The sequence below is a fragment of the Sciurus vulgaris genome, assembly GCF_902686455.1.
Source record: "Sciurus vulgaris genome assembly, chromosome: 16".
In the NCBI taxonomy this organism is placed as follows: domain Eukaryota; kingdom Metazoa; phylum Chordata; class Mammalia; order Rodentia; family Sciuridae; genus Sciurus; species Sciurus vulgaris.
In genome coordinates this window covers 62,375,830-62,388,087 of record NC_136477.1, presented here as the reverse complement: position 1 = coordinate 62,388,087, position 12,258 = coordinate 62,375,830, and the positions used below count along the sequence as shown (strand labels likewise).

At 32.4% G+C, this 12,258-nt stretch overlaps 1 pseudogene across 1 annotated transcript in view; it reads right to left on the bottom strand.

The window, feature by feature from the left end:
• The window catches only part of LOC306646436 (son of sevenless homolog 2-like), a 41,851-nt pseudogene that overhangs the window by 15,478 nt on the left and 14,115 nt on the right, over nucleotides 1-12,258 (bottom strand). The window contains exons 3-5 of the transcript XR_013766927.1: nucleotides 11,378-11,521; nucleotides 7,741-7,851; nucleotides 5,485-5,584 (exon numbers count right to left, since the gene is read on the bottom strand). The product of XR_013766927.1 is annotated as a son of sevenless homolog 2-like (transcript). The remainder of the gene's footprint in view (nucleotides 1-5,484; nucleotides 5,585-7,740; nucleotides 7,852-11,377; nucleotides 11,522-12,258) is intronic.

Genomic DNA, 12,258 nt, shown 5'->3' with positions numbered 1-12,258 from the left:
TGGCATGGTATTGGCACCCAAATAGATATGTAGTCCAATGGTATAAATAGATGACACAGAGACAACCCCACATAAATAGCATTATATCATACTAGACAAAGGTGCCAAAAACATTCACTGGAGCAAAGACAGCTATTCAACAAACAGTGCTGGGAACACTGAAAATCCATATGTAACAAAATAAAATTAAACCTCTATCTCTCACCCTGCACAGAAATCACTGCAAAGTGGATCAAAGACTTAGGCACTAAAACAGAGACCCTGGAACTACTAGAAGAAAAAGTAGGCCCAAATATTCATCATGTTGGCCCTAGGTCCTGACTTTTTTAACAAGACTCCTAAAGCACAAGAAGTAAAATTAAGAATCAATAAATAGGATGGACTGAAACTAAAAACCTTCTTCTCAGCAAAGGAAACAATCAACAATTTGAAGAGAGCACCTACAGAATGGGAAAAAATCTTTAACACACGCACCTCAGATAGAGCACTAATCTCCAAGATATATTAAAAAATGCAAAAATCTTAATACAAAAAAAATCCACCAAATCATTCAATCAATAAATGAGCTAAGGAACTGAGCAGACACTTCACAGAAAAAGACATAAAATCAATTAACAAACATATGAAAAAATGTTCATCATCTCTTGCAATTAGAATAATGCAAATCAAAACTATTTTCTAAGAGCTCATTTCACTCCAGTCGGAATGGTTAATTATCAAAAACACAAGCAATTAGAAGTGTTAGTGAGGATGTGGGGAAAAAAGTACACTCATAAATTGTTGGTGGGACTGTAGATTTGTGTAAACACTTTGGAAAACAGTATAGAGATTCCTAAGAAAACTTGGAATGGAACCACCATTTGACCCAGCTATCCCACTCCTCAGTTTAATACCCCAAGGACTTAAAATCAGCATACTACAGTGACACAGCCACATCAATGTTTATAGAAGCTCAGTTCATGATAGCAAAACTCTGAAACCAACCTAGATACCCTTCAGATAAACGGATAAAGAAAATGTGGTACATATACACAATGGAATATTACTCAGCCTTATAGAAGAATTAAATTATGGCCTTTGCAGGTAAATGGATGGAACTAGAGAAATTCATGCCAAGTGAAATAAGCCAATATCAAATAACCAAAGGTCAAATATTTTCTCTGGTAATCAGATGCTGATCCACAGTGAGGGTGAGTAGGGAAGAATGAAGGAATTTTGGATTGTGCAGAGGGGAATGAAGGGAGAGGGAGTGAAGGGAGAGGTGTCTTTCCCATGTGGGCGTGGGAAGGACAGTAGATTGAGACAGACATTATTACCCTACATACATGTATGAAAAAAATTTTTTTGAATATTTATCATTTTCAAGAAAAAGTTAATAAAAAAATAAATAAACAAAAGTATTTAAAAATTTAAAAAGAAAATAGAGGTAACAAAAAAAGATGGAAGTGTATTTTAAAAACATAATTTATCTTCATGAAAAGTAGTCTGTAAAGTTAATCTGAGAGAAAAATGAAAAAAAATTGATTTGTAACTAACCCTGGGGATATTAAACTTGTAAACAACAAAACATAAAATATTATCTATAAAATGAACCTTAAAATGTTGGTATCAGTAACAGTAATTCAATAATGTATTTTAAAGTAAATTTTAGGCATACTATGTATGGTATCTTTCAATTTCTCATTATGTAAATGTTTTTCCATCTGCTGTATTAAAAAATCTGTTTTGGGGAAATAAAATTTAAAAAATATTTAAATGCTAAGTTCACAAATAAACTTTTCTTGGTATATCACTGAAGTAGATAGACATTTTAATTAAAACAGTGGCTAAAAACTGCTCCAAGATTGTTTTCTACTCCTAAAGAATAGTGATAACCTTGAGTCACACCTATTCCAAACTTCTTTCTTATGGGTCTCATGCCAAAGAGAGCTTAAGGAAACTGAACTTATTTTGAATGAGTGCTAAGTCAAAATAATATCACAAAAACCATGTCTCCAATACACATCCTGAATATACAAAGAACTTCTAAAACTAAATGATTTTAAAAATCTGGTTAGAAATGGATAAAGGTAGGGCTGGGGATGCAGCTCAGTTGGTAGAGTGTGTGTGAAGCACTGGTGCTTGGGAAGGCTCTGGGTTCAATCCCCAGCACTGCAAAAAAATAAAAGAAAAGAAAGAAAAGAAAAATGGGTAAAGGATTTACTTAGACATTATTCCAAGAAATGGCCAAAAAGCACATAAAAAGATACCCAACACCACTAATCTCTAGGGAAAAAGATATGCATGGTAGCCAAAAGGTGGAAAGAATCCCAAGTATTTATCAACAGATAAGCAGATAAAGGGTGGTACATACATACAAAGGAATATTGTAATCTCTCAAAGTTATATTTGTAAGCTTTACTGATGTGATGTACTAAATTTTCTCCCATGGTTCTGAGTAAGCTGTAATTTATTCTTTTCTAGTTGACAATGTTTTACTATTACTGATAATACTTGCTATTATGAACATTCTTTCTTTGCAACTTCTTTTAACAATATTTATTGAACACCTACTATGTGACAGGTACTGTTCTTTTTTTGTTTGTCCTAATTGGTTATACATAACAGTAGAATGCATTTTGACATATTGTACACAAATGGAGCATAACTAACTTCTCATTCCTCTGGTTGTACATGGTGCTGAGTCACACCAGTAGTGTAATCCTACATATATATCGGGTAATAATGTCTCTCTCATTCTACCATCCTGCATTCCCTACCACCCCATCCTTCCCCTCACTCCCCTCTGCACTATCCAAAATTCTTTCATTCTTCCCTAACCCCCACCCCACTATGGATCAGCATCCACTTATCAGAGAAAACAATCAGCTTTTGTTATTTGGGATTGGCTTATTGTGCTTAGCATGATATTCTCTAGTTTCATCCATTTACCTGCAAATACCATTAATTTCATTCTTGTACATGTCTCTTGGTATACTTATGCATTTTATTTCTCTATAGTACATACTCAGGGACAGAACTGCATGGTCGTTGAGTGTGTATATCTTCAAGTTTAAGAAATAATGCTTAAGAAGTTTTCCAGAGTAGGCTGTACAGATTACACTACTACTAGAATACATTATGAGATCATGTTGCTACTTATGTATATTTTCACTTTTTAATTTCTGTCATCTGTGTGCAGGCAGGGGTATCTTGTGGTTTTAATTTGTAGTTCCTTGATTAGTAATGAGCTTCAATATATGTTCACTGGACTTTTGGATAGCCTCTTTTGTGGAGTTATTAAAATCTTTCAACATTTTATCTCCTCTTGGCTTACCTTTCCATTTTACACGTCTACTGGTTCTTAACTATGGCTATGCATGAATTAAACTAAATATATTCCATATTTATTCCAAGGATTACAGATTTATTGATCAGTGATGGGTGATTTCCTTTGTTGCATTTTTGAAGCTTTAAAGTCCCTAGTAAGAAAGAGTACCTGCTGCCCTTTGATAAGCATCAGAACTAACCAATGCGTTTCTTTCCTCACTTCGAGTGCCCATGTACTTTCCTTCGATCTTTAAAAGGCAGGAGTGACTGCCAAAGTGGGCATGTGAGAAATGGAGATTTTCTGGCAACCATCCAGTTTCATCCCCTTCCATAACTGGTATGATCTTCACTGATTTCAGCAAACTTCAGAGAAATTTTGTCTACTTTTAGATTGCTTTTCTTTTAAATGTATAATTCTAACAAATCTTGCTCAGTGAAATTTTCTTCCCAACTTTTTTATTGCTCTTCAGAAGCAAAATAGTTTTCTGCTTGACTATTTTGTACTTTTTTAAGAAGACCAAATTGTTGGTACAGACAGCCTGTTTATACCTTTTCCATCTAATTCTATTGGTAAAATATATTAAATAAATTCAGAATAATTATACATATATAATTTGTAGGCATTTAGGCAAGAAATTTTTCAGTGATTTCTTTGGTTTGGTTTCATTTTGTTGTCAGTACTGGGAACTGAATCCAGGAGTGCTCTACCTCTGAACTATATCCCCAATTTTTTTTAATATTGAGAGAGTTGACCATGCTGGCTTCAGACTTACAATACTTGCAAGCCTACTGTGTAGCTGTAATCACAAGGATGCACCACCATGTCTGGCTCATTTGGTGATTTCTAATGAATACTTACCTACCTCAAAAACTGTTTACTAGCTGGGTACAGTGGGGCATGCCTTTAGTAAAATCAGTTATTTAGGAGGGAGGAAGATTGCAAGTTCAAGGCCAGCATCAACAATTTAACAAGATCTTGTCTCAAAAAATAAATAAATAAAATGAAAAGGTCTGGGGAAGTAACTTCAATCCCCAGTACTTCAAAACAAACAAAAAGAAAAAAAACTGGAGTAATGTTACTCATATTGAGGTACTATTATTTATATAATTTGACTGTACATATCCTCATGAAGACTAATCAATCCATAAAGAACTCATAAAAAGAATGCAGGCTTCATATGAATAATATATGCATGGACTCAGGTATTTACTTCAACTCCTAAAATATTTCCAGATGATGTACATGTCTTCTTAGAAGTCCTATCATTAGTCTTATACTTGTCTTTTAAACTTATGAACATTTAAAATCCTGATTTGACTATATAGTTGAAATATTTTCCCTATCTGGATGATTACAAGGTTGCCCTTAATAGCTACTTCTGTCTGCATCTAAGATTAAGACATTGACGATGATGGCCTGACTCATCCTGAAGTCACAGCTAATTTGTCACCATTCACTCACTGGATCTCTTGACTCATGACCAGTGTGTAAATAAAGAAAAGAATCATTTTTTTAAAAAAAGACATATCATATGTATATTATATACATATAAAAGCATATATTACATATGCTTTCGAATGTACTACTTGGCCTTGACTGTGAGAGAAAGAATACTATACTGCACCATAGAAAACAGAGTCAACTTCACAAGTGATTTTCTTTTTTTTTTTTTAATAAATACAACAGTTCAGCGTTTTATTGTAGGAGCATCATCATTAGATGTGGCCAAATATGACTTAAGTAAGGCAGTTTTTTTTACAAGTGATTTTCTTAAGTAGTTAAAATAAGATGAAAATTTATAGCAATGTTATGTGTGAAAATTATTATATAAATAAATCATGAATTACAAGAGTAGTATTGAGTATATCTGAAAGTTAATTTCAAAAAGTAAACTCTTCTATCAGGTTGGTAATGCAAGATCTATTGTGAAATGACAAATTTTCCTATCTGTCTACCACGTGGAAATGATCTAAATATAAGAAATACAGAATTTTCTTCAAAATTCCTGGAAAGTTTATTTCACACACACACACACACACACACACACACCCTTAGACCTAAGATATTTTATTTTTGTGAATAAAGAGTATTTAAAATAATAAGATCAGGTCAAAAACTAGTTTTCCCATCTCATAAATGTATCTCCTGTAAAGTTCAGGAAGTTTTTGCCTTACCTTTTAATAATTCAAAATAATGCCAACAATGATACACTGGCACCAGCATGAGGCGAGGAAGGACATAATGAACTGCTTCCTTAAAACCATCAGCAATGGACTGCAAAACAAAAAAGATACAGTAATGTACCTCTGACAGTCAAGATACATAAAAGCAATTCCTAACCAATAGCTTGTATAATTACACAATACAATCTTGTCAAAACTATAATGAAAAGCATAAGCTATACTGAAATTGTACTATCATAAATTTTTACTCCTAGTTTCCCCACTTTATTAGACAAATATATACATTTCTTCATCTTGGATAAAGCTAAATAACTCTCACTAAAGTCTTCTGCAGCTTTTCTTCAAACATTTGGGGTTCCATGTAATAACCTAAAGGAATTTTGAAAAGGTACATACTCTCTTGAACATTTTTATGTTGTCATTACAAATGCTCTAAGTTTAAACACCTATAAAGTATGTATCTAAAGAGATGATGAATAGTAAAAATGTGACCTAAATATATTTCACCAGTGACTGAATAAATTTCAGACTAAGGCCATTTAACTTATGAAAAATGTTTGTTATATGATTTAATTGACAAAGTCAATCTTAATTGGCAAAACAAATAGCCAGATCAGATATTTGTCAGAAAGCCTGAGTTGATTATTATATTCATATAAACATATGAATACCCTGGTCTCAAGGAGTAGAAGCATCAGCAAGAACTTAAAACTGCTTCTAACAGAGAACATCCCGGTATGAGAGCTTTATAACTTCCCCTCTATACAGTGAATGAATAAGGGAGCACTCTTTTTAAAAAGTTAATATTCACCTTTGTCATCAATATCTTGTCTTAATTCTTAAGTAGTCAGAAAAATGTGATGAAGGAGAGGCAAATATGGCATTTCACTACCAAGAGTTTTTACTGTAACCACTCCACATCTTTCTTTTGGATATTCTTACTTTGTACTCAATGAACTGTCAGTAGCAATGCTTTTTCCCCCCTTTCCACTGGTGCCCTGGGGATTTTCACGTCTTGGAGCAGTGCATAATAGGAAATTCAATATGGCATGGGGTAATATATAAGAGAAATTGGAAAAGAAAATTTAAAATGCACAAACAAGGTCTCAGACAAACTAGGAACTAATTTCCTTAAAGTTACCTGTGCTTTTATTATCCCATGAAAAACTTTCATGTGTACCTTGGGATAGGTATACCCAGGTGTTGAAAACTACTGCTATGTAGAACAAATGATTTTCTAAAAGTTATAAGAAATTTAAATCAACTCATGTTGATTTTTTAAAGTTGACTTACTGATATTTCTGCCCACAAGACAAATAATTTACAAGACCAATATTAAATGTGAGAAAGAGTATAATATGCTTTTTAAAAAATTTCCTCAAAAAAGCTCCATTCATTCATATATGTATGCTATGGACAAAAGTATAAATAAAAATATCCACTTTATTTGGCAAAATAAGTTAGTTGAAAAGGTAGTTTTTAGTATTATATCCTGGTTAGAACACAGATGGTAGTGTTTGAGGCAGAAGGGTAAAACCTAATATGAAGATAACTGACTTCAGAGTGTAAAATGGAAACGTAGAACAGCTACAGTGAAGAAAGACTGGATGGTTTGCTTGCTTGTTTTAAGACAATACAGATTTGATCATTTCCCATGCTGAGAAGAGCGAGCCAGTCTAGATACAGAAATTGCTACAGCTAGTAAGTAATCAGGGTCACTTATGTCAATGGAACATTTAGGAGCTGACAGAATAAAAAATTTTGTGTCTCTTCACCTGTTTTCATTTTATCTAAATGCATCATTAAACCAAGAAATTTACATCTTCCAACTCACTTCAGTATTCATCTCCTTTAAATTGTAGACCTGATAGAGAAATCAATGTGAGAAAGTGTGAGGCTATTCTCATTTCTTAATGATTTCTCCAACTATTCCTACAGAGAATATGACACTGAAATAGCTCCCCAGATTCTTATCTATACTCTCATCTAAAATGTGCTAGATTCTTCTGGTTATTCAATATTTGTGATGTTGTGATATAAAATATTTACCACATTAAGAGCAGACTGAAAAAAGACAGAACACAGGAAATAATTTAAAATGGGCTTAGAATTAATGGATTTTTGAAGGACTAAAGAAATTTATTTTCATACTTGCTTTATAAAAGGATTCTGGCCTTACAAATATTTCAACAATAAGATGATATTTCCTTGTTTAATAAAAGAAAATAACATTTAATTTAAGTTTACCTGGAAGTGTAGAGCAACTGCAGGTCTGGCCATCAGCTTACTGAAATGTTCATTAAACTCTGGTGAAAGAATATCCTGTGATAATGTTTCATAAGGATCAAATGCTTGCTCCTATTTAAAAAAAATGAAAATGAAAAAGAACATCTTTACTAATATGCTACAGATTACCTAATGACAACGTTATGTTCAAGTCCTCAATGAACAATCATCACTTATTGCTTTCTACTTTCCAAAGACAAACAATAATTATGTCTGCAATCGATAATTATTTTTTTAAATATAAGCACTGACCTTGAACACTAGATGTCAAGAGGCTATGGACCTTAAAATAATTAATGGACTGTGTGATCCCAAGTATCAAGCTATTAAAATGCACATTTTATCCCCAATAAATGAAAAGTATATTGATAAGGCAGGAAATGCAAGCTTACCCAGGTTTACATAAGCTTACCATTAGGATACTTTCAAAGGAAAAAAACATTGATACTCAGTGGTTTCTAATGTTAAAGGAAAGCAAAAATAACAGACAGTAAAATAGCAAAACAGTAACTGCCCATAGCTTTCCCAATGTATTTATTTAAACAAATTGCTACCTCTGATAATAAATAATAACTCCCCTGTTCAGTTAGAACTCTATTGGGAATATAAAATGGTACAGCCCCCATAAATCAATTTGGCACCAGGTGTGATGGCAATACCTGTAATCCCAGAGACTTGGGACGCTGAGGCAAGAGGATCACAGGTTCAAAGCCAGCCTCAGCAACTTAATAAGACCCAAAGCAACTAGCAAGACCTGTCTTTAAATTAGAAAAATAAAAAAGGGGCTGGGGATTTGGCTCAGGGGTTAAGCGCCCCTGGTTTCAATCCCTGATCCAAGAAAAAGAAAAAAACAATTTGGCAGGTACTCAAAAGCAAACACAGAATTACCATATAAATTCATAATTTTATGCCTATGTATACACCTAAAGTAATGAAAACAATGCAATGTTATTCACAATTGCTAAAAGGTGAAAATAATATAACTGTCTATCAACAAACCAATAACATGAATATAAAAAGGTAAAGGTTGAGTATCACTTATCAAAAATGCTTGGAACCTAGAAGTGCTTCGGATTTTGGAGTTTTTCAGGTTTTGGAATATTACATACATTTTATATGTTGAGCATCTCTAATCTGAAAATCTGAAATCTGAAACACCCAGAAATTCCAAACATATTTGAATGATGGCTCAAAGTGCTTTGGAATCCAGAACTTTTTGATACCTGGTTGGCATTCAAAAAATTTGGAACTGGGCATGGTGACACATGCCTGTAATCCCAGCAACTCAGAAGGCTGAGGCAGGAGGATTTCAAGTTCAAGACCAGTCTCAGCAAATTAGCATGGCCTTAAGGACTTAGCAAGACCTTTTCTTAAAATAAAAATGTAAAGAAAGAGCTGGGGATAGGGCTCAGTGGTTAATCAACCCTGGGTTCAACCCCAGTACCAAATATTTTCTTTAGAGTTTTGGATATCAGCATTTCAGATTAGTGATGTGCTATCTGTATGTATGTGAAATGGAGTATTATTCAGTCACTGAAAGGAATAACATTCTGACTCATATACTGAAATTGATGAACTTTAAAATATGCTAAATGAAATAGGCAGACACAAGTGGATAAATATCATTCCAATTATATGAAATATTTAAAATAGGCCGATTCATAGGGATAGAAAGTAGATTAGAGGTTACCAAGAACTGGAAGAGGGAAGATCAGGAAGCTATTGCTCATTGTGTAGTTTTCTATTTAGGTGATGAAGAAGTTTTGGAATGATGTAATGGTGATGACTGTATAATACTGTGAATTGAATTAATACAAATGAACTGTACACCTAAAAATGGTTAATATGTGGCTGGAAATGTAGCTCAGTTATATTGCACTTACCTACCATATGTAAAGTCCTAGGTTCAATCCCAGGAAATTGGAAGAAAAAGTTAAAATTGCATTTACATTTATAACCAAAGTATAAATAATATAGCATTTTAGAACCATATAAAATAATGTAATATTTGAGAAACTCATGATATCTTTAAGAGTAGAGCAAATTAACAAGAAATCAACAATTAATGTGACATCACAATATAAAAAAATTCTATTAAGAATCAAGACTAGGGCAGGGGTTATGGCTCAGTGGTTGAGGGCTTGCCTGGCATGTGTAAGGCACTGGGTTCTTTGCACCACACATAAACAAATAAAATAAAGATCTATCAACAACTTAAAAATATTTTTAAAAAAAGAATCAAGACGAAATGTTAACTATGAGTAACTGAATATTTTCATCCTATCAATTCCTTTGTCCTACAAAATAGACCTAATAAGACTGATCTGTTTTCAGAAAAATAAAGGCAAAGTTTATACAACTAGGTATTTTTACATGAAATCAAAAATAGCATTAAAATAACTAAAAAAAATAAAATGATCAGTGAGTATTAAAGAATTTTTGACATCATTGGTTGAAAAAAAAAGAACAATGACATGCATTTCTTTTCCCATTAAAATGCCAAAAATTAATATTGTTTACAATAACAAGAAAAAAAGAGGAAAGAAATTATAAACTTATGAATAAGAGATGGCTAAATGTTATGGTATAACAGGGTATTTATAATTTATAATTAAAAATTGTGGCGGAGTATTTTTATTAACTTGGAAAATGTTCATAACATATAGGTAAAAAAAGGTTATAAAATTGGACAATCAGGGCTGGGGTTGTGCCTTAGTGGTAGAGCACTTACCTAGCACATGTGAGGTACTGGGATCAATCCTCAGCACCACATAAAAATAAGTTAATAAAATAAAGGTATAAAAACAGTCTTTTAAAAAAAATCGGACAACCAATTTTCTTATAAATACACACAGGTTTGTATGATGCATACAAAAATATTTATAACGATAAATGAATGTTACTTAAAGGATGTTATCTCAGGGAGCTGTAAAATAAAATGAATTTCATTTAATTTATATCTGCCTCTACTTTTTTGAATATTTTGCAATAAGCCACATTAATTTTATAATCATTTATAAGATTACCTAATAATTTTCACTTTCGAAAATATTAATATAAACCTTTTTTATTTTTGAAAATTCAGTCTAAAATTCACAAAAGCTAAAGGACTACGATTAATAAAATTTATTTTCTTTCCTCTTAAATGCCCTTAAAAATCCTAAATGTTCATACTCTAATATGTAAATGTTCACTATAAATATTAATATAAATATACTATACAGAGTCACTAAAACTATAAACAATGGAAATTTAGTTTGCTGTTTGTTAAACTTCATGTATTTTTTTGGTACTAGGTAGAACTGAATTTAGTGTTCCTTTACCACTAAATTAAATCTCCATTTCTTTTTCTTTTTATTTATTTATGTATTTATTTATTTAGAGACAGGTTCTTGCTAAGTTGCTGAGACTGGCCTCAAACTCATGATCCTCCTGCCTCAACCTCCCAAACTGCTGGGATTACATGTGTGTGTCACAGCACCTGCTTTAAAGTATTTTTTCAAATAGTAGTCAGATTTTACAAAGAATATCTTTAAAAATGTCTTAATACAGTAATGAATGACTTTAAGAAGAATTTAAAGTAGTTTTGTAAACTTACTTCTATCAAATCTTCAAAACAGCTGCCAGCTAAGGGATGAGGGCTGCTTTCATCCATCACTTCAACTGTGTCTCCAATCAAACCTAAAAGTTTCACAGTCAATTCACGTATATCTGAAATGTTACTGAAAATCTTTTCAATATCCTGAAAAAATAAAATGAAAGATTAAGGCATGGGAGAATGTGACTCATGCTTTAGAATTACTAACTAAAAATATAAGTGTTAAGGGTGCATTTTCACCCAATCTGATACTAAGATATTTGAAGACATAGTCGATGTCAATTGTAAATATGAAAGGAAAATTTGAAAATATCTTGTATTGTACTGAGCAAAAATACTGGAATACAGATTCTACATAGTTTTCTTACATAATCCTAAAACCTCAAACTGTGAATGATTCTAAGCAATTCTTGAAATAAATTATTCTGGCATGTGTGTGTCTTAAAACTGGTTAAGATGTTATAAGACTTAAGATTATATAGAGTTAGTGAATGGTAAGAGATGAGACCAAACTGAAGATACCTCAGTTTGAAGATACCTCAGATACAGCCTGTTTTTATAATTTGAGACTCATCTCTAGAATTGAAGAAGAAATGAAAGATTTCACCCAAATTCCAGTGTGTGAATTTTATCTAGGTTAAAAAGTTTTGAGTGGGCTGGGGTTGTGGCTCAGTGGTAGAGTGCTTACCAAGTATGTGTGAGGTACTGGGTTTGATTTTCAGCAACACGTGAATAAATTAAATAAAGGTTCATTGACAACTACAAGAATAAAAAATAAATAAATCACCCTCTTTAAAAAAAACTTTTGAGTCCTCTGGATACAAACAGATCATATATCTATTTATCCAAGTTATAGTCAACTATTATTCACCCTAGCATCT